The sequence below is a fragment of the Strigops habroptila genome, chromosome 5, assembly GCF_004027225.2.
Source record: "Strigops habroptila isolate Jane chromosome 5, bStrHab1.2.pri, whole genome shotgun sequence".
NCBI classification, from domain to species: domain Eukaryota; kingdom Metazoa; phylum Chordata; class Aves; order Psittaciformes; family Psittacidae; genus Strigops; species Strigops habroptila.
Window position 1 is genome coordinate 35,852,203 of NC_044281.2, and position 23,933 is coordinate 35,876,135.

Sequence of the window (23,933 nt, forward strand, 5' to 3'; positions counted from 1 at the left end):
TAAAATCAAGAGGTTGTTGGGGACTGTGGCAGCAAGAGGAGATATGGCTGTGAGGCCTTGCCAGCAGACAAATATGGGTAGCTTTAGACATCCCAGACAAGAAGCAGTAGGGGACTAATTAAAAAATGACCTCAGGAACCACAGAAAGTCTAAAAATCCATAGGCATGACTAGAGACCCTCATTCCCATACTAACCCTCAAGAAGGATGTCCTAAGTGACAGACTGGTTGGTGCCGTGCTGAGAGGGAAGATGCTGCTAAAATGCCATTTCCTGAGCTGGGTTCAGTAACCAAATTAGCAGATGGGACCTAGAAGGCAGCTGCCAGCTGTTCCTTACATATGCCAGCATACACATCCTTATTTCCATATGATCCAAAAGGTATTTTTCTTCCGTTTAACACCTCTGTACCTTTAATGAACAGTAATACATTAATGGACATTAAGGATAGGTAACAAGCCCCAAAACCATAAATTTAGTCATATTTGTATCCATGCAGAAGCAGAGGAAAACCCTACATCTTACAGGAATTTTTCCTGAATTTTGGCAGTTCACAAAACCAGCCTTTTTGGCATTTTAACATGCGGTTGTGTAGGTGCCCTGCAAAAGAATTGAGGCAATAGAGAAAATAGCTGTGCTGCAATTCACATTGGGTCTTCAGTGTGCTTTCAGCCTGCTCTTACTGGTCTCTTACTGAAAGGGACCACAGGAATGTTCAGAGTATGATCCCTAATGCTATGAGATAATTTACATTTCTTCGTTAATGTAAGTGAAAATATTTTTCTATAGCAGTAGGAGTGATATATTTATGACCATAACAGTTCATATTTCACGGTGAACATATTTGGGGTTATGGCAAGTTCTACTAAATACAGATATCCTGTAAAAAGGTTCAGCCTTGACTCTAGTCTGTTAAAAAAGTATGTTACAGGAACAGATGGTGTAACTTTTTATTTTGCTTTTGCTGCTTGAGTGGAAGGATCAGAAACTCTTTATTTTTTGAAGAACTGTACTTTTTGGTGGGAGTGCTAGGTAAGCTTGTACTCTGTGCTTGACTTTTTAATACATGAAATGGTATGGAAAAGATGGAAAAGATGGTAAAATACTGAGTCCTTCAGGAGTCTGTCTTTTTATCTCCTCTTTGTTCTTTTTCTACAAAAAGAGTAAGAGACAACTACTTATGATTGTTTTGCTAAATATTTAACCGTTTCTCTCAAGTATACTTAGTATAATTTAATATGAATGTCAACATCCTGGCCTATTTTTAGTATAGGTTGAATTACTGCTTGTTACTTATGTCTTCTGGAAGGTATGGTGTCACATTGTGGATTAAATCAATAAGGTGCTGTTATAGGACTTGGAAGAACCTACTCAAAGTACTAAAAATCTGTATTATCAGGAGAAACAGCAGCATCTTCAAACAGAAAAGAAATTGTACTTCTAAGAAGTAAATATGAAATACCTTAAATGACTCTCTGTGAAAAACACTGGGTGCATGGTTCCCTGCAGGACTTAACTTCAGAGAAAGAGAAGGGTGATGGGACCCCTGTAGGGCTGAAGTATGCAGTGAGCACAGGTACCTTTCCGAATTAGCAGATCTGTGTGAATATTTGAGTCACAGGGCTGACATTAAGCTGTGTTCCTGGGCTGTTTAGCCTGCCTACTTGTTGGACTCAGCATACAGTTTGAATTGCAGTGTGCTCCAGTTTAGGAAAGTTTTTATGCATGTTTTAAATCAGTCTTTATTTAGGAGGTTTAAATCCCATTCATTTCTGTGAGAATAAAGTCTGTGTTTTAGTATTCTTAAAGCCTACAGTTCTAATTATTGGAAATAGTTATTAAAGGAGGTTGCATTCCTTATGTTAACATTATCATGTGATAAAATACAATTAAAATCAAGAATTATTAGGAGAAATTATTACACTTCAGTACTACAAGTGAAAGACATGGTAATGAGGAGGTGTATTAGCTGAAATTACAAGAGAAAAAGGATAAGTGGAAACAGCAAAGTATTTTCATTTCGAAATAGAATTATTCAGAGCAAAGTATGTTTCTCTTATACTTGCTAGATACCTGCTTTTGAGGGTGTATATATTTTTTTTTTAAATCATTTCATAGAGACAGCTAGGCAACTAATTTTTTCTTATGTTAGCTATATAGTGTTTTAAGTAGGAAAGCGTGCTTTCCATCTCAGTTTTCATTTTTTTCCTGTTGAGATGAAACTGCTTCAGAACAAGGTAATATTCTAAGCCAAGAAGCAAAAGTTTTTTTGGCTTGTTTTTTGTTGTTGTTGTTGTTGGTTTTTGTTTTTTGGGGGGGGGAGGGTGTTTGGTTGGTGGTTTGGTTTTTTTTTAGTTAGTATTAATAACATATAAAAATATGGGTGAAATGAAATAGATAATATGTGATATTTGCAAAATGCAATGTTCTGTAGTAATTTGAATTTCCAGAAAAGCATTTCAATCTAAGAAGAAATTTTTCATAGGAGAAGGGTAGGAGAACTAACGTGCTGTTTCCTATTATTAATTGAGCAGCAGGGTGCATTTAAACATGCAGTGCTGTTATTTTTCATGTCTAGATATTAAATCAAATTGAAAATAAGTATATTTAAAAAAATGCATGTATTAGAAAAGTTTTCCCCTATACACATGCATCCCGTTTTAGGTTATACTATCTTTGTTGCTTTCAGTGAGTGCTATTCCATGAAAGAAATTCCAAGCACATTGTAATTCAGTTATAATTTTTTAATTTGATTTCAAGGCTCAAATGTTTCTATACATAGTATGACAAAAAAGCTTTGTTCTTCTACCCTAACTGCATGACTTCCATGACAGCAAAGCAGCTCTCAGAATGGATGGTGTTACCCTGCTCTTTCAGTGGAAGAGGTACTTTATTGCAAACTGAGTGTAATGAAGTATTTTTTACTGAAGTTTCAGTTAAATGGTAAAATATGGGATGTTTCATTCTATTATTCTACTGATTTGATCCCTGTGTGTGAATATCGTGTACACGTACAGTACAGGTACAGAACAGAAGTAATGTGCTATTTTTTCGCAACAGTCTTCAGCTTTATATGCTAATGAACTATTAAAATTGTCGCTTAACTGTACATACAAAATGAGGGGAAACTGTATTTTTTATGGCATTTTGTACAAGAAATGTATTTTACAGTCCGTCCATCTTTTGCACACATCCTGGTATTCATGAAAAATGACACTCCATATTTGAGGGGAAAAAAAAAAAAATCCCTTCTCACATTACTTCCTATGCAGCCACCTTTCATGACATGTAGTGAACTAACACTAGGGTTTCATGGAAATTTGTGTGCAGGCTTGATTTGGGTCCCTCTGTATTTACATATATGGTGAAGTTTTCTCCCATTTTCCCTAGGTAAAGCACAATTCTGAATCAAAGCTTTTCTGCTGTAAAGAAGGTAGCCAAGTCCATTATAGATTGAAAATTTCAAAATGGAAAAAAAATTGTTGATTAATGTTTTTTGGATGCTTGACCAGTTGTCTTGAAACTTTACAGGAAATTTGTCCTTCTTCAAAGAGAAGCTAGGGCTTTACAAATACAAAACCAGTCTAAAGGTAATGCAGGGAGAGGTATGGAAATTAAACTGTCAGATGCATTTAGCAATGTCTCTATAAGAAGTCCATTCTTTGATTAAATTCTGAGCAGTCAGAGCTTTGTGTGTTCAACATGCTTTTAGGCCAGATTTATGACACTATGAGAAAAGAACCAGCTAAAGAGCCAAACTTAAGATTGTTAGCTGTACTTTAATTAGTATTTCTTTCTTGAAAGCCCTAAGATATTGGTAAGTGCTTAAATACTCTCAAGCCACTCTAGATCTGTAAAACTCTGGCACTGAAGAAAAAAACTAGGAACCTTTAACGGTATTTTAAAACTTTTATCTAAATCACCAAGCTCTTAACTGAGTGTAAAATATATTTAAGATCCTTGGAGTCTGATCCTGATATTTTAATAACAGAAGTGATTGGCAATAACTATTTCAGGACTGCTTTGGGGACTCAGCAATCTGCAGTCACTTTGCTGATGTATAGGGTTGACTGACCTGCAGGTGAAGTTAGGAAATTCTCATTTTCTCTTGATCGCTCAGTATTTACAACCTGGCTTAGGTTTTCCTAGTGATCTTTAATGTTGATCAAAGGATAAGAAATGTGAATCATGATGATAAACTGGCTATATCTGAATGAAGTCTTATTTCGTGAATGCCAGGTAAAATCTTGTTCTGTGGTGGCTCCTTAGTTCACTGACTTCATTGAAGTGAATGGTGGATATTGCAACATTGGCAGTTTTCAAACACAAGTGATTGATAGAAAATCATCAAGAAAAATCCTAACAAGACTTAAAGTTGAGGAAAATCAGTAAGATTTTTTTTTTCTCTTTTCCTTTTGATTTGTGAAAGGAAAGATGAATAGATTACATTCTTTTTTCAGTTAACATCCATATCACTGAATTGTGGTTTTTCTTTTGCTTAGTTTTTCTTGTATATGTGCTACAGTTAAAAGCTTGTATTTCTAGCTGTGAGAAGAAAAAACAAAATAGGCATTCTAATGGTATTTTTTCCCACCTGTTCTGCAAAAATACTATTTTTGCATGTATACATCTTTGCTTTTTCCACACTGCTGTACTTGTAAGTTATGATCACAAAAAAAATATTTCCATTGCTAATAAGTTTAGAAGTACCTTTGCTGTCGGACATAAATTATTCATTGCTTTTCATGTCATCTGCTCTTAAGGAGAGAAACTAGTGCCTTTTAATTCTTGTAATAGCTAACAAAATTCACTAAATGTGAACTGCTTTTCTTTATAATGTTTTCGTCCACCCTTTTTACTTTTCCTAATTTTCGAACTGCAGTTATTTTGGGGTTTAGGGTGTTGTTGGGTTTTGGGAGGGGTTTTGTGGATTTACTCTTGTTGGTTGGTTTTGCTTGGTTTTGTTTTTTTTTTTTTTATTTTTAAAGCATCTGAACTCAGTATATGGTATTATATGTTATACTCCATAGCATCTGATTTGCTACAGTATGTGTAGTGAAGACTACCTTTCCACTACATGCTTCTGCTGCCTAATGTAACAAGGCCCTGAGACATCCAGAGCTTACACATATGATGGTAATAAAGTATAAATAATAATAATAATAACTTATAAGAGAAAAATTACAGTGGATCAAATATAAAATTGACGTAAGATCACTAGTGTTAAATAACAATGCCTGTTGCTCTAAAATACTACTCAGAGCTTTTCTAACCATCCATTTAGTAAGCATATAAGAATAGAAACCATTAATCCACTGAAAACCAGTGATGGAGTTGACAAAGGCAAATGGCAAAGGCTGGGTTGCACCTGCCCTATAATGAAATTATACTGCTTCTGCAGATGGGAAGAAGCATGTAATCAGTACTTTAGGACGTATGTAATGTAACATGGTATTACAAAGTCATAATGAGAGGGGTTGTATTTTCAGCATCAGATGTTTGCCACAGTTCTTAGTAAATTTTTTTTATTTTTGCTACTTCTCTCCTTCCCCATAAAATGCCTTTCCCTTTTTTTTCCTTTTTCACAGACTTGATTTTCAGTGTTTTCTTGATGATGTACTTTCTGATGTTCTTACTGGGAACTTCCACATTCTTTATAATTCTTTTCAGAGTTGCAAGACTTGAATTGTATTAGTTCTGTTTTCTTTCCTCTGTATGCTGTAAAATACCTGGGCATCAGTTTCTAAGTACTCTCTGTTTTACAGTCACCGGATAACTAATGACTGTTTTGGCAGGCCATTAGGATATTGTGGTTCTTTAAGCATAGACACAACCTGTTCTCCAAATAAATAGCCACCTATGTAGAAACTGTTGGACAAGTACTTACTGGAATTGTTTAGATTTAGGCTGTCACTTCTTAGGAAAAACAAAAAGAGAAAGAAAAAGAAAAAAAAAGCTATTGACTGCACAAACAATAAGACTAATCTTAAAAATCATACTAGTTTTGATAAACTAAAATCCTCTGAGGTCTGATTTCAGAGCCTTTATTTTTGTTAAAACCAAAACAAAACAGAGACGTATTGATCTGAATCGCTTAGAATAGAGCATAAATACATTGTATAGCATTCTCCTGTGAGTCAGGGTAGAACAAATCTTTTGTGGATTATAACCTAATTTCAAGACTTTATTCCTATAACATGAATAGTAGGCTGAATTATGTTTGCTTCCTTATGTTGAAGCTTATGATTTATTTCAGTTTTAACTTTGTGGAATAATAGAATTTCACACTGGTACTGTTGTGTATAAATCTTTACGACCCAAAAGCTGTAATGGATAGAGCTACTGTTCATACTCATTTTTGCAAATAACAAGACGATATCAGACAGCTTATGCAAAACTAGTACAGAGGAGGGGATTAAGTGATTACTTGGCTTTGGAAAATTAGAAATGTATGATTTAAAGAATCACTAGTATTTAAGGGAATGTGTTTTGACTGCAGAATACTTTGCTTCCAACTGTTCCTGCTGAGCATCCCATAAAATTAAAATATAAGAGCAATAAAGTGTATTGCAGTAAAACCACTTCATACTTTCCCCTTTCTGTACAGTGGACATGGATCACATTGACTGGACAATTGCTTGCAGTGAGTAAAAGCTTATCTGTAAAGTCCAAGGAAATAAATTCGAAACAGTCATTCATTCTGTCCAGCAGTTCCAAGCTTGATTTCAGTAATGCTACTTGCATGTGGCTGGTAATTAATATTCTAAGAATCAAAAGAGATAAGCTTGTAGCGTGAAGACACCGCAGAGAATCCTTTAAATCAGTTTATTAGAATCTTCAAGGAAATGAACATAAAACATTTTGGTGTGAAATATAGCTGAAACAATATCCTGTTAAAGTAAACATTGGTCAAATCAACCTTCTGTTGCAGCTGTTTGATCACTGGTATTAAAACTGATAGCCATGAAAGGGGCTCTTGGAACACATTGGGCTTTGCGGACTTTGCGTGTTTTTTTCTCTTTCCTTCCAGTTACCTTTCTCTGCTTCATACACCACTTCTGTCAATTGTCTCCATTTGTGGCACTTAAATGGCTGTTGCACCTATCCCTGTACTGGCTAGATCTTCCCAAAATACTCTTTGCAAGTGAATCTCCAAAGGTAATCCTCTTCCCTGTAAGTCAATTGTTTGTAAACAGATTCTGAATGCTGCGAAGTGTCAGCTGTTAATGAATACTTGTCACGTAGTTTGCACAACCAAAACAGAGGTTGAAGTGCACTGCATAGTATGCATCTTATGTCTTGTTTGTGAGAAGTCATTTAAGTCAGGGAAGATGTTGAAAAAGCTTTGCTATGACTTACCCATTTTTTTTACATGATACAAACAGAATTTCAGAAAAAAGTATTTAAAATACCAAGTTACTTGGTAGAAAATACTTGTAGCAGAAAGCATGAGAATAGGTTGCCTGGAAAAGTTGTACAATCTCTAGTATTGGAGATACTTAAGAACACATTAGATACAGATGTGCCAGAATGACTTAAATAGATTTAGACAGCTGGCAAGGGAATAGGTTAAATAACCCCTGTAATATTTGTAGTTTCACATACAGAAATACAAGCAAAGATTTATACAAGAGATGATTGGGAATTTCTGTGCAGTTCCAACAAGATTTTTACTGAGCTGATTCCTCAGTAGTACAAGTTTACAGATTAACTGGAGAGGGAGGGGGGTGAGGGTGGGGGCTCGGTAATGAACAAGAATTGAGATAAATGAAAAAAAAATAATAATTATGGGCTTTGTTGAAATTCAAAATCCACTTTTTACTTAACTCAGCTAAACTCCATCGAAAATCTCAGTTCCTGGCACTGTTCCATAACTGGCTTATATAACCTGTCTGACTACAGGGAAAAAAAAAAAAATCACACACAATGGGTTTTCTTTTCTACTATTCTCCACTTTAAAGGGTAATTAATTTGTTAAGAAGGCATTAGGGTGACTGGTAGACTTCCAGTCTGGTTAAATACGTTCCTTGTGGTACCTAGCCTATAAGCATCTATCTGCTGAAATCACAGTCCTTAATGGCAGAAGTTTGAAAACTGGGGATAGATAGAAATGAGCTGAGAATTATTAAAGACATAACTTTTTACAACTGTGAGAACTGTGAAAGTGTGTTAAGGGACACAGGCATCCATTTCCTGTTCAAATACTGTCTATAGATGGAAATGCCTAACCCAGAGGTTTACCACTGCTCAGTAGTGGAGTGGAAAAGGAATGTGTCCTATTCTCATACAGTTCCTGTAAGTTTAAATATGCCAAAAGCAAGTTAAACTGTAATTTTCTTTGCTAGAGAGGGTCACAGTGCAGTTCAGATTCACAGGCTGCCCTCATTCAAACCTTTTCACCACCTTATTTCTGACAATGCCTCATAATGCCTTAAAACGTAAAGCTCCATCTCAACAGTTCTGAGAGATTTGTTTATTAAAAGCACATGTTCATAACTCTATATTGGAATACATTTTTCCCTTAGGGATAGAAATGAAAGGGCTCTGAAATAAGTGTGAATGTGACTAATTAGCCTCTTGATAGCAATCCATTTTCTTACCTTACTGTCTCCCTAGCAACTGTTTGTGGCTTTGTCCCCAAAAAGCATGCTTTAAATAACTCAAAGAATGTTATTTCATTTTTAAAGACAAATTGCTGCTGGTGTCAACCTGAGAAAAGTAGAACTTCTAATGAATGTTGTTTGAAATAGAAATATTACCATTTATTGATGCTCATGCCTCAAACCAGTTAATATGGGGCTTCTGGTATGGGTTTCCTGAAAACAAGCTGCTACCAACTGAAAATTATCTGCTAGTTAATTTTTCCCCTCTCAAAACTGAAGCATTTTCCATACCAAGTAATGTGGTAAAGAAACTACTATATAACTGAAATATATGGTGTTTGGAGTCTGCTAATTACATTTCACTGGCTGCAGCAACCGCAGGGGTTGCTATTTTGATGTTCTGCTGAGATTATCATCAGCATTTCAGCTCTTTCAAGATAAATCTTTAGATGATGCAGCCACATCCATATATTTTTATTCTTACATTTGGCAAAGGCCTTTATGACATTAGTGAAAGTGGTGTTTGTTCATGAAAATGTTTGTCAGGCCCATCATGCTCATGAGAACTTAAGGGATCTTCTTTACCTGGAAAGAAACTGAACTTTCCTGTTCTGTACTTCCCACTTTCATAATGTCCTTGAAGGACCTCTGGAAACAATGTCACCTATTTAAGAGTGTGGTTCTGTGGCAGTTTTGGCCTGTAGATGCAGGTTAATTTAAGACACCATTTTCTTTGTGCAAAAATTTGTGTCTATTGCAAAGGCAGAAGTGATGACATGGCTTTTAAGCAAGGCTAAAATAGCCTGCAGTATGCCTTGGCTTTTGTTACATGATCATCTAGCTAGCTGGTGGTCAGAACTCACATACAGAACATTTTGATGGAAAGAAACAGGTCTATCCAGAGGACTGGGTTTTTTTTATTACAGATGAATGAAAGGCAGTTTTTCCTTCAATACAAATTAAATTCTTAGTTGTTATCATATTGATTTCAACCGGGCTAGTAGCAACAAGCAATTATAGTAAGTGGGAATTTAAAAGATGTACTACTTGCCATTTTAATTTACAAAAGGCCTGCTTAAGAACTTATTACACAGGAAAAGCTCCTGTTAGGCTTCTGAGGAAACTGTTCCTGAGCACCAGCACTTCAGCATATAGCCAGAAGTTATGAAGCTTGGCAAACAGATTCATATCCTATATTTTGGGGAAATGACAAACCTAAATGGAGATGTTTTGGGTAGGAGGTCTGTTATATGGCACATCAATGCAATGTCTACAGATATTTTAAAAACATTAGCATTTAAGATGACAGGACAAATTACAGAAAATTATTCCAGGAGGTATAAGTAATCATAATGGGAAGAAGTTAACTGAAATAAAATAGACTCTTGAGGGGGGAGAGTTACTTGCATCATGACTGGGACACAGCAGTAGGTTTTTCAGCCTGGTGGTTAGCAGACATGGTCATAGTGAACATAAAATTCCTTCAAGCAAAGTCCAAAGCAGAAAAGAAAAAATCCATAGGATAAACGTTCCTATAGAGTTCATTCCAGAACTTTTAGGTATCTGATCTTCCCCGTGTATTCAGAGCCCTGTCACCTCACCGTTCCTTGCAAATCCAAATCTCGCACCCTCTACTGCCAGTTTACCTAATTGTTCAATCAAGCTGGTATTTCTGCTGTCAGTTAGCTTGGATAAAACAGCAAGAGTTGGCTGCGAAAATATTAACGAACAGTGGTTTCTCACTGCAAAGGCAAATGCATGAACTGCGAACTTGGTGGCAAGGTAGGTGCCATGCAGAGTTAGTTTGTATACATTTCCAAAAAAGGAGCATTTAGTGTTTTAAAAAAGAAAACACTGGAAAAGGGTGAGGAAAGAGTTGTACAATAGCATATAAACAGATGTAAATATGTAAATAGTTTTGTTAAAATTAAAAGACATGTTAGTTTATTCCAGCTAAGGATCTAACCCTGTCTCTGGAGCAGTTTCCTGACATCAACATCCATTTCATTTCAAGGGTGTTAAAAAACCGGTTTAGATCCCTAAGAGAGATTCAGAACTATAAAGCAATAGTAAAGGATGAGTAAGAAATTACTAATAAAATAATCCATGAATAAGAAGGGTCTTTAAATTATATTTGTGCAAGTTATGCTTGTGTAATTCCTTCGGCATGTTGCAGGTTTTGGGTCTGTCTCCTCACGTTGTTAACCAGGAGAACAGCATATGAACACTGCAGCCAAAACTAGGCTGAAAAGCCTGCCTTTCTCCTTTCTGTTCTCTGTGCTGGGGTGATGTTCCTGGGGCTGGTAGTGAAGGATAGGCAGGCTACTTTGCACAGCAGCAAAACAGAGTCCCTCTATTTGGAGATTTTGCAGAACTGCTTGTGTTCGAGATTTTCTTTTTCGTGTGTTGAAAATTTAAATCACAAAAAGTTTGCGTAAGTTATAAATTGTAACGCATTATGTTTAGATGTATCTTGTGATTCATCTCATGTAATCGGAGATGATGATTCACTGAGCGCTTTTAAAATATATTCTCACATCCTTTAAAAACTATCCCAAGAATTCAAGAAGTTGTCATTGCTCAGTTCTACTGAGGAGATAGCACATTGGCTATCAGTTTATGCACTTGTTTTGTAGAGCATACTTGGAAATGATATCCTTTTCCATCTCCCTCTAAACCACCCAAATATCTAAACTTTGTGAACAGCTGAAATTATTGCTCTAACGAGAGAAGGAAAACAGAACTTGGCATGTGTAAAAGCACTCTGAAGTGATCCTCAGCAGTTGGTTATTTGATAGATTTTTAATAATATCTAACAGTTTAGTTTGATAGAAAATTTCAAGAGAGGTGGATTTTTTTTTAATTACCTCACAAAGGTTCTGTAATAGAAAAAATAAGCAAGAAATTTCAATTGAAGTAAGATGTAGTTGTCTTTTGGATTGATTTTTCTTACAGGTATAAAATGATATCACTTTGTGTATGTGCTTGAGTTTGTTCTAAAGAGCACTATGAATGTGTGTTCAGAGGCCAGGAGTTGAACATACATATGTCCTGGTTTCAGCTGGGATAGAGTTAATTTTCTTACTAGTAGCTAGTACAGTGCTGTGTTTTGGCTTTAGTCTGAAAACCATGCTGATAACACACCAATGTTTTAGTTGCTAAGTAATGCTTACTCTGATCAAGGACTTTTCAGTCTCATGCTCTGCCAGTGAGGGAGGGGCACAGGAAGCCGGGAGAAAGCAGAGACAGGACACCTGACCCAAACTAGCCAAAGGGATATTCCATACCACAGCACATCATGCCCACCCAGTATATAAACTGGAGGGAATCATGTAGAAGGGATTGATTGCTGCTTGGATTGGGCTGGGTATTGGTCGGTGGGTGGTGAGCAATTGTACTGTGCATCACTTGTGTTTATTGTTTTTTTTTTTTTACTTTTCCCTTTTAGTTTTATATTCTCTCACTCATTATCTCCCTTATCATTATTATTTTTAGTAGTAGTATACTGTACTTTAGTTATTAAACTGTTCTTGTCTTAACCTGTAGCATTTACATTCTTTTGATTCTCCTCCCCATCCTGCCTGGAGAGGGTGGGAGAAAGACGGGGAGGGGGAGCGAGCAGCTGCATGGTACTGAGTTACCGGCTGGGTTTAAACCACAACAACATAAAATCATTTGGTCTGATTTTTCCAAAGTAACCTTAATTTGTGCTTGCATTAATTTCTGCTCTTATGGAATTTTTCCATGTTTTTGTGCTTGTAGTTAGAAAGGAAATTCCCCTGATGTGTGGAGTAGATAGTTTTATTTCCTGAAATGATAAAGCTTCTGAAAAAGACATTTGCCTGCTTTAGTACAAGAGTTTTGCCAAGGAAGATAGGATGGATAGGAGATTAGGCTTAATTAACCAATACAGAGAATAATAAAGATACCACTAAGTGATGTTCTCAATTGACGAGGAAAAGACATGAAACGTTCTCCCCTTTAGTTGTTTAGACAGTACATGTCTGCAAGACAATACTTCATCAGAAATGAAAGAAAGGAAAATGGAACTGCATCTTGAAATGAAACGGGTACTGCAGTGCCAAAGTTAGGCTCCTCGTCCTTGGAATATAAATTACAGGATCCATACCACACATTTCAATTTCCTGCGAAGAGGGCTACAGTCTAGAATGATTCAGGAACTGCACAGAAAGCTGTGTAGGGCAAGTGGGCTCAACAGAGAGCTGTTTAGGCCTAGCCAAAATGGAAGTAGCTGTGGCTCAGGGGTGGTTTTAGCCCTCCTTGTTAATTGCAGTAATTCAGTCCACAAAACCAGATGCGGTTGTGAATCTTCTAGGGCAAAAGAGATGTGCAAACACAATGCCCTTCCCCACATTTTTCAAAGAGTAGAACAATGCAAATGATGAAGAAATTGTGATCATTGAACTCCCTTTTATATAGCTTTGTAAGTAGTAAATCATTTAGCAAGGCTAAAAACTGAGATTTGCATTTCCTTTCTCTGTGGGACAGTATATCAAGCCACCTACTGGGGGAAGCCTGAACCATTAAGATGGAAACTGGTTTGGAATAAGAAGCCTCTACACGCTTTGCTGGAGGCAAAGACAGTTAATTTGTGTTTGGGTAGGGTAAAAGCCTGAGACCATGAAGGATTTCTCTCAGCTCATTAGAAAAGAAAATGAATTGGGGGGGGGGGGGGGGGTGTGTCAGTTCCTTGCTATAGGGACTGCTAAGCATAAACTCTCTGACCTCTATTAGTTATCCATAAAATCAATGATGGACTGCTCAGCTTTTAAGATGTAGAAACTTCTGCACATGGGTGGGAGCAGAACTGTCTGAAAAGCTTTTAATGCATGTGCAAAGCCTCTAAAGTAAGACAGGAACATTTGAATTTAGGCATCCTGAAGTCATGAGGCTTATCATTTGGATTCAAGGGGAGGGGGAAGAGGCAGTTAATGATTTCCTCTTTTGATGAGGAGAACCTTTGTAGTCCCTAAATCCTTGTAGGGATCTGGACCATTCTCTTGTTTTATTGTGTGATTGTCATGAATTATTGGAAGGAAATTGGATGTGATCATGTTATAAAGAGTCTATATATAGCATTACAGTCTTCATTATGATTCCAGTTGTGCTGTAATTATCTGTGCTCCATGTTAAGCAGACCATGAGTGAGATGAATGAGCTGCTGGGAGAGGAATTCAGGCAGAGGGATGATGCAATCAGTGGCTACCTAGCTATCATGTAATGTGAAACAAGCGTATGGGGCATCCATACACCATAGAATCAACTAGGTTGGAAAAGACTTTTAAGATCAAGTCCAGCTATCATCCCTGTGGTCTTTACAGGTGCATTTCCAGATGCACCCAGCTAAAGCCCCATTATATAAAAATGCATGAGGGGTGTTCCTCACTGTACATTAGTATTCCTGTCTGCAAACAGGAAGAGAGAACTGCCAGTACTTCACAGACGAAACTGTGTTCCTGTTGCAAGCCAGCAGATACTTGGCCAGTGAGTTTCAGTGAGGCCACTGAATCTCACTGCGTATCTAGGTTGGTAGGGTAATTTGGGTCTTGTATTCTCTAACTCCACTATCCTGTCCATTTAGGGATTTTCTCCCCTCCCCCCCCCCCCCCCCATCTAATATTTGCTCAAACATTATCTTAATTTACCATCTTGGTGTAATTACATGTTCTACACAGTAAGATGGATGCTGGAATATTCCTGCTTGCTTCTCCTAAGATGCAGGGAAAGCCCTTGTTGTGAGCTGTATAGCTAGACTGGCCATATGTTCTGTACATTATGTATAGCTAAATATAATAGCCTACACCTCTGGCTGTAAGACATACAAAAAGGGTGAGAAGTACTAAAGAAATCATAAGCTATTTAAATCCCACATTCTTGGGGGGGTTTTAGGCTAAAATTTCAAATGGGATAGGTTAAAAAGTCAAATGGGAATGTAGTAGGTCAAAAAACCCCCCTACAAATGCTAACAGATAGCATTTTGAATACCTGGACAGTTTTATACCAACACTTTACATAAATAACTATAGGTATATGTATATGTAATTCTTTTAAAATAGTATTCTAGGTCTTGCAAACTCCCCATATTTTGACTCTGGAAGGTCAGTTAATATCTTAACCCATACGATGATGGTTTAACTGTATATTAATTTTAGTCTACATTTCAGTTATAACAACCGATGTGTAGGAAGCACTGAATTAGATGCAATGAGAAAAACAAGCCAACATGTGAAAGTGGTTGTATCATTCCTATCATGTATTTAAAAAAAAAAACAAACCTGAATGAAGACTATTGGTTTTTCTCCATGGTCTGGTTATCTGTCTAGCCTTTGAAGCTACAAAGGACATGAAAAACACTGGAAATGGCTGTGTTCCACGGAGTATCTATGGCTGCTTCAAGCACGTGGGTGCCACCTCTGTTTTCTGTAGGTAGTCTTCCCCCATTGCCCGTGCAGGGTTCCTCTGGTGCTGGTACTGTGAGCACCCCTGAGCACACACGTTTTCCCTGCCAAATCAGATAGTAAATTTGAACAGGCCGGTGTGTCCCCACGCCTGACCTCCCACAGACAGCCCCTCTGTCAGCCGAGGGCGTACAGCTTAACCCTGTCTCTGTGCTCACCGCCAGAACACCGGCTTCTATCGCTCTGGCGCCAGCGGAAGCAGGTGGCAAACCACAGCGAGGGCTTGGCCGGGCACGTGACCCGCTGCCTGTGCGCCCGCTTCCCCCGCCCGCACTGCAGGTCGCGAGGCCAGCGGTCGGGCCTCTTCGGAGCGGGCGTTAACGGCTGTTTGTCACGCGCGGCTGCAGGGGGCCGCTCCTCAGGCAGTGCACGGGAGGGCTCTGAGCTGCCCCGAGGCCGTGAGGAGACGCCGGCGCCTCCCAGTAGCTCCTGCTGAGCTCTCGTCAGTGAAAAGTGAGGAGGAGGGGCAGAGTTCTCTTTCTTTGTTATCTTTGGGTTTTGACTAAATAGAACGTGAATCCGCATACTCTTGGGAGATGGTGGCTAATGGAGGTAATAAGTCTCATTTAAAGGGTAGCTATCTATCTTCCTATTTTCCTTTTTGTTCTAACGTCCTGGAAAATACCTGAGACAGAACATCTCTGGTGTTGCAGAGGGGGTAACATACATTATTATTTGTCTGTTTATCACAGATGATATAATTTCCAAATTGGGGCTAATATTACTTGGTATAGCTCAGTGTGTAAAGTGTTTGGAAAGTGTTTCAGAAGGCTAGGGTGATGTCTAAGGTAGCATAGCTGTTAAAGGAAGCAGTCCTCCTCCTTAGCAGCTCTACTTCGTGTGGGGTGGAAAGATTTTTTAAATGTTTGGAGGCGATGAAAATAAATTGAAAGGGACTTAATTAATATGGAGAAAAATATTTAACTTCATGTTCCTACAAGGACATCATTAACAACAAGGAATAAATCATTTAAGATTTTAATAACATTTTCAATGATTGTTATGCCTTAGTCTTGCATAAAATTGTTTCTTAGTATACAGTATTACATGGCAGTGCTACAGGTTCCCTGAATACTAGAACTCTGTCAAATTCCTCATAATTTAGACTTAAAAATAAAGATATTGTATAGCATAATTCTAAATTCGGAAAAATTGTGCTTTACATGAATTGTGTCACATGGTACTCCTGAACAGAATTGCACTTCATGGTTTAGTTTGAAAGATACCTTTCCATTTTGTGTACATTTAAGCACTTCAGGTATTTCTGTTGTTTTCCCCCAGCTTCAAAGCTGGTTGTGTTATCAGCTGAATATAATATTGAAAAACACCTCTAAAGGCTTTCCGTTGTCAGGGCATGTAAGCTGTTGTTATAAAACAAATAGGATCAGATTGCTTATATGAGCTGTTATACAATCATGATATTAGGGTATTTTGAAAAGTAAATATGAGGAGAAAGTAATTTTTCAGTTATGCAGAAGTATTTTTTTGTGGTTTTGAGACATTTTTGAGTTAGAGCATATAAGGGTTGCATGAGCAGGTTCCATTTGTATGTCCAACAGGCTTGATGTGGTTGCCTGTTAGTTTTCACACCAGGTGCAGTTAATGATCTAGGGTATACAAGTTCTTGCTTTCATCACTATTCTCTCACTAGTAATGTTTAACTAATGCTCTTCCACTGTTGCCTGGCTGGTATCAGAAACTAAGACTTTTTCAATGTTTTTCAAAATGCAGCGGTTTTTAAAACTGCATTTCACCCAAGGAGTAGACAATTATCTTAGGATAATTAGAATGATAAGTAGTAATTGCTATAGTTCAGGTTATGTGTCCTTAACATTAAGTGTGTTTTTATGGTGATAAGAATATATTCTCAAACAGAAAAACGCTTCAAGACTGGGAGCTAAAACAGCTTATTGCATCAATAGCTCCAATACTAACAGTGTTTTACTGCTTTGGCAATCCTATTCAAGGTTTACTTAATGGAACTGCTATTGGAGTACTTAAGAAGTAATGCTGATTAATCTGGTTGTATTTTCTGCTGTACTTCCTATAATTTTTTTTTAGGTGAAATATTAGAAGAATCATCCTCTTATGACTTCTTTTCCTGTGTAGAGGTTCCTCAATGTCTCAATACATGGAGTCATTCTTAAAAATCTATATAAAGGCCTTCAACCTTTGAAGCAGGAGGTAGGAGCTGAGGAAAAGAAAAAATACATTCCATACTTAGAATTTCTGATTAACTACAGGATGCCTATACCACTGAAATCCCTTGTTGCTTATGGGGAAATGTTTTAGGTTAGATTTCTTTACTTAAACTCAATATGTGCTTAATACTCAGCATAGTGATGGGCTCTTGGTTGTGCTATGTTATATTATATTGTATTCAGAAAAGCACATCACTGCTGTATCTGCAGAATTTGGGACTTTATAATAAAGATGATTTATACTATCTTTAACAACAACGGAATGCATTTGACAAGTACTGTAGGAATAATACCTCAGATATTGGTTTCTTAATATACTCTGAAATTTTGGATTCTCTTTAGTAGATTATTTTATCCTATTAGATTAATATAAGTATCATTCATTTGATTTTTAAACTATTTTTCACAAAACTTTTATTTTAGAATAAAGGAAATATTTAAATATATTTGTGAGGAAAGAATTCAGTATTTCTGCTTTCTTCTCTTTTTCCCTGTCTTGGAGCATTTAAGCTTTCATTTTTTCTCCCGTCTGAAATAGAAGTCAGCAGAACTGCTTCTATGGCTGAATTAAAAAAAAAAAAAAAAAAAAAAATTGTTGCTGTTTGGAATGATTGGATACAACTGATTTGATATGATGTGGGATAATTTTATATCACACTCGGGGAAAATAATAAAGTAATAGTTACAAGTTCATTGGCTATACATAACTGCCCTTTTATTGATGGTGGGCTTACATATTCTAGTTTCTTCAGAAGTTCACAGTCAGTAGTTCACTCTGGAATGAAATTAGTATGAAGTTACCTAGAGTTATCCAGGAGATAGCCATTTTGAGTCCTTTAAAAATAAAAGCAGAGGAAGGAAGTTACTCATATATTAGAACATATTTAAGCACCTCTCATTCATTTTCCTGTACACTCTGATCCACTACTGGAAAGTGTTTGAAGAATTCAATGTTTCACAAAGACAGATTTCCCGATAAGCACAAGACTCAAACCATCTTGGAGAAACTGTAATCTTCAAAATGTATCATGTCATTGAATAATTTCCACTGGAATACTGGAAATGTCATTAATGGAGGACGTGCTTCCGCTGCCTCTGGGCACTCCAAAAGTATTACACCTTTATTAGCATGGTTCAAAAAGTCATGCATTAACCAAGTCAGGAAGAAGGTTTTGATAACCATGTGTTCTCTTTTGGTTTTATAATGTTACTCTGCTATACTCAACTTCTCTTAGATGTTTCGTAAAGCAAGTACTTCATTAACTGCAATTAGTGTGACAGCACCCAAAATAATAATGATAATTTTTGTCTCACTAGAATTCTTAGTGCTCCAAAAGGATAGTTTTGTCTGGAAGTTTTGTAACAGTGGCTTTAGGAGTGTTTGGATATTTTCTGTATTAGATAATTTCATTAATTATTTAAAATTCTTTGGATTCGGATTCTGTTGAATATATAGATTGCTATGTGCCAAATGGTGATCATGGCTTTCTCAATTTTCTGAAAGAGAAGAAAATGTAAGTAAATTCTGTAATGAGTATGACACAGTATGGAAGCATTAGATTTTCAGTAGAAAATTTTCATGTATCAGAAGTTCACAGGTACTACCTTTTTTTTTTTTTTTCCCCCTTTTGAAGGTGTTTCTTTGTAGGATGCGTTTTCCTGTTGCATTTTCCTCTTGCTTTTTTGGAAGCAAGATTGTCTGTTTATTGACAATCTCCTGCAGTTTTGCAAATATGTACAGCTTTAATACTTGCAAATAAGATTCTAATGTCATCCACTGTAATTTCCAACAAAACCGAATAGGAACACATGTGTGGCTTTACATGATTTATGTATCTCTCACTTGTCCGTAACCTTAGGCACACTGCTTGTATATACTCTGGCCTCAGCACTGGTTTGAATTGGGCTCTACAACCTATTCAGTGGAGCAGAAGGAAAGTCTGCTTTTGTCCCTACTATATGATGAATTACCTGATCACATAAATCAGAGGCAGATATAACTAAAGATATTTTATACCTAATCCATTTGCCCTATGAGGCACACTTGGATTAAAATGCCAGTGTTGCAGAGTGTTGTTGTGTAAGTTGCCAGGCATCTTATCTTCTGCAGGGAGCCCTTAGACTGCCCAAGCAGTTCTATTAGCATGGGTATATTCTGCAAGTGCTGGATCATTTCTAAGTCAGCGTTGCTGGAAATGGCAAAGGAACTGAAGGCCTTTTAACTCTTTAACTCTCTCCTTTCAAAGGGCTCTTGAAAACATGAGTGTCTTAAAATGTCTTGAGATGTGAGAGTCCTTGATAGTCTTAAAAGTGCCACTAACTCTTCCCCAGCTTCTTGAACAAGCAAAAAATCCCAAGTGTCACAGGAGCTCTAGAAGAGGCTGGCAGAAACACATGCTGTCTGAAAGCAGATGTGTAATCTGGATTAGCGTTGTTCAAATGTTCTTGTAAACATCATTAACCTGTTCTCAGTGATGAGTGCTACAGAGTTCTGCCACTTTCAGAAAGCCTTAAACTGACTCTGTTGTCTCAATAAATTTATTGAAAGGAAACATCTGTAATAAAGTACATGCATATATATGAATAATTTTAAGATGTGTATCATAATACATAGTTACATAGTAACTACAGACCAGTCAGTTTCACCTGTGTGCCTGGCAAGATCATGGAGCAGATTCTCCTGGAAACTACACTAAGGCACATGAAAAGCAATGAGGTGATTGGTGACAGCCAACATGACTTCACTAAGGGCAAATCATGCCTGACCAGTTTGGTGGCCTTCTATGATGGGGCTATGGAACTCATGGACAGGAGCAGAGCAGGTGATGTCATCTACCTGGACCTGTGCAAAAAGTTTGATACTGTCCCACAATGTCCGTGTCTCTAAACTGGGGAGGCATGGATTTGATGGATGGGCCACTCAGTGGATAAAGAATTGGCGGGATGGCCGCATGCAGAGAGTTGTGGTCAACGGCTCAATGTCCACATGGATACCAGTGACGGGTGGTGTCCCTCAGGGGATGGTGTTGGGACTGATCTTGTTCATCATCTTTGTTGGCGACATGGACAGTGGGATTGAGTGCGCCCTCAGCAAGTTTGCCGATGACACTAAGTTATGTGGTTCGGTTGATAACGCTGAAGGGAAGGGATGCCATCCAGAGGGACCTTGACATGCTTGTGAGGTGGGCCAATGCCAACCTCATGAAGTTCAACCAATTCAAGTGCAAGGTCCTACACCTGGGTTGGGGCAATCCCAGGCAAAGCTACAGGCTGGGTGAAGATGAGAGTCAGAGCAGCCCTGTGGAGAAGGATTTGGGGGTGTTGGTTGAGGAGAAACTGAACATTAGCCGGCAGTGTGTGCTCGCAGCCCAGAAAGCCAGCTGTGTCCTGGGCTGCATCAAAAGAAGCATGACCAGCGGGTTGAAGGAAGTGATTCTGCCACTCTGCTCTTCTGAGACCCCACTTGGACTACTGTGTGCAGTTCTGGTGTCCCCAGCATAAGAAGGACATGAAGCTTTTGGAGCAAGTCCAGAGGAGGGCCATGAGTATGATAAGGAGGCTTGAGCACCTCCCATACGAACACAGGCTAAGAAAATTGGGGCTGTTCAGCCTGGAGAATAGAAGGCTGTATGGAGACCTCATAGGAGCCTTCCAGTATCTGAAGAGGGCCTGCAAGGATTCTGGAGGGGAACAAGGGATAATGAGTTCTAACTTAAACAGGGAAAATTTAGGTTGAATATAAGGAAGAAATTCTTTACTGTGAGAGGGGTGAGGCACTGGAAAAGGCTGCCCAAGAAGTTGTGAATGCTCCATCCCTGGCAGTGTTCAAGGCCAGGTTGGACAGGGCCATGGGTGACATGGTCTAGTGTGAGGCATCCCTGCCCATGGCAGGGATATTTATGATATTTATGAATAAGAAGAACTCAGCAAAAAAAACTGCAATACATACAATCATAGAATAGTTTGGGTTGGAAGGGACCTTCAAAGGCCATCTAGTCCAACTCTGCAGCAGTGAGCAGGGACATCTTCAAGTAGATCAGGTTGTCCAGAACCATATCCAGCCTCGTCTTGAGTGTCTTTAGGGATGGCACATCTACCACTTCTCTGAGCAGCCTATTCTGGTATTTTACCACGCTTACTCAAAAAAAAATTTCTTCATGTCTAGCCTGAATCTCCCCTTTTGTAGTTTAAAACCATTAGTCCTCCTTGTATAGATGCTTGAGGCACCTAGGGAAGGAATGGTAATCCAATCAGTAGTTCAGAAGTGATAATCTAGATAACAGATAACATAAAAAAGACTTCTTTAAGCAAAGGGCGTCCATTCTGCTTCTCTGGGTGATGACTCAGAACTGATAATGAGGAACATCAGGCCCCCTTGGATGACTGCCCAGAAGAAAATCGGCAGCAATTAGGTAAAAGGTAATTTTGGCAGGGGGCTGCATGACCACCCACTCATGGCCCACTGACTCAAGAGAAAGACAGCATGTGTGCCTGATTAGCATGAGAGGGACTTTTAAACAATAAGAGGTGGAATACTAATTAATGAACAAATTGTGTAACTCTCAACCAGTGGTCACGGATTTGTTTGTTTCTCAAAATGTATAAATAGCTTAAAGTTATGATCATCAGTATGCTTGATTTGTGGAGACTTTCGTTGAGCACCCTGCCCAAAATGAACAATGTCTCCTTTCTAAACTAGGCTGTGTCTTTGTTTAGAAAGCCCCAAAACAGCAACGCTGTCACAACAGGCCCAAACATGATTTGCATCTTTACGACTCAAGCAGTCTCAATGAAACTTTTCTGTGTAAAGCACTAGAAGAATGCAAGTTCCTATCATGAATTTTAAGGAAATGGGAAGAATGCAACTTTTGAGCTGTCCTAAAAGTCTGTCGTAAACTGTAAAGAGACTTTTTAACGTTCCTAAGTTGTTTTCCTAAAATAAGTTCTTGCAGTAATGCTATGGTTAAATGGTACAGATTTGCTGAAATACTGTACATGGAGCACAATTGTCTGCCATGGGTATTCAGCTGTTTTAGTTTTTCCACAGGAAAGCCTTGACACATGTGTGCATATTTACTAAATGAGAATCAGAGGAGACATGCTTTATACAATTGGGATTTTGTTTATCTTTGTGAGAAGGCTGTTTCAGATGTATCAGGGAAACTACATATGCACCTATTGTTGCAGGCAAGCTTCTGGGCACCTAGGTGCACCCACCTGAAGAAGTGGTTTGTATGAGAGTGGTGTGTACAAGGACTGAAAAGAGAAAATGCAGTCTAATTCCAGCCTGCTGTAGGGGTGAGGCTAAAATCTAATTGATTTTGCACTAATAAGAAATTGCAGAATATTTTAGTAGAATTGGGCTGGGAAGTTCACAGACCTTCCATGCACTTTGCTCAGGATCCACCAGTGATTTTTCCAGGATGAATGTGATGGAGTGCATGCTTTCCACAGCAGTAGCTGAAGAGGCTTAATGTGGAAACTAATTATCTTCTCCAGCTGTGACCAAGTAGCCAGTTAGAAACAGTGTGGGCAGCAGGTGGAGTAGTGCTTTGAGAGACAGTGTGGGCAGCAGGTGGAGTAGTTGTGTGATGCAGATGAGAGAAGCTTCAAAAAGAGGAAATATCTAGAGGAGAAATAGCCATGTAGCAATGGGTAGGAACTGTATGGGCAAATGGCAAAGGAAGGAATGTGGTTATTGAACCTCAAATGGCTTGTGGCTATTGAACAAGAACAGAGGGGAGTCTAGAATTAAAGGCTTGCTTTTTCTTTCTCATACGGAAGGGGAAGTGGGAGCTGCAGAGCTGAGGGTCGAAAGATTCCTGTGTCTTAAGACTGAAGAGAGACACTGTGCAGTGCATACGACCCCTCTGGTTTTTGGATTATGATTTTAAGCACCACTTTTTTCCCCTCTGCTCTCAGGCCTAGCCCCTCTGGATGGGAAGACAGGTGATCAAGGGAGATCTGCAGCAAGTCCAGCAGCTCTCACACCAAGGATTCTGCTGTGCTTGATGCCTTACCCTTTCTCAGTGATGTAAATACAGAATGCACCAAGAAGAACTTCATACAGGTAAGTGATTCTGAGAACGTGGGTCTGCCAATAGAAATATTGCTATTTTGACAGTTATATGGGGAGGTCATTGAACTAAGTCTGTTAGTCTGACTCAGACTTCAGAATTTTGGAGAAGAGCTGAGGAGAAGCTACCAAACTTGCAATTTTACAGATTTCATTTACTTACCCCACCAAATAATAAGCATTTGATGCATACTTCCTACAGTCTCTGTTTCCCTATGACATTTACTTTTTTGGTAAGCTTTGTTAGGCTTGTCTTTTGCTGTTAAAAGTTCCTCTTTCTTGAAAAAAAAAAAAAAATCTGTTATTTATTCAAAACAAGATCTTGCTAATTTCCAAGGCTGCAGGTGCAATATCATGGGGGCAAGATTGACAGTAAAGTTATGCAGACTATAGTATCATAAGGTCACCACTTTTATTAAAGACTGGGGTGGAGGGAAAAGGTGGCAGTTCTCTTCAGTTTTTATTCCCAAACCTCCTGGTGGCTGGGAATGTAGTTTGTACTGAGTATGCTTTCTGAAAGGATAGATGTGCTGGAGTCATCCTTCACTTTGGAAGAAGCGGTAGCAGTTTCTATGA

The 23,933-nt window shown here is 38.2% G+C and overlaps 1 long non-coding RNA gene across 1 annotated transcript in view; it reads left to right on the forward strand.

Annotated features, from left to right (window-relative positions):
- Positions 1 to 23,351, forward strand: part of LOC115608348 — a 94,199-nt gene extending 70,848 nt beyond the window's left edge. Inside the window, exon 3 of the long non-coding RNA XR_003991512.1 lies at positions 23,204 to 23,351. This is a non-coding gene — a long non-coding RNA (uncharacterized LOC115608348). The remainder of the gene's footprint in view (positions 1 to 23,203) is intronic.
- The last annotated feature ends 582 nt before the right edge of the window (positions 23,352 to 23,933 follow it).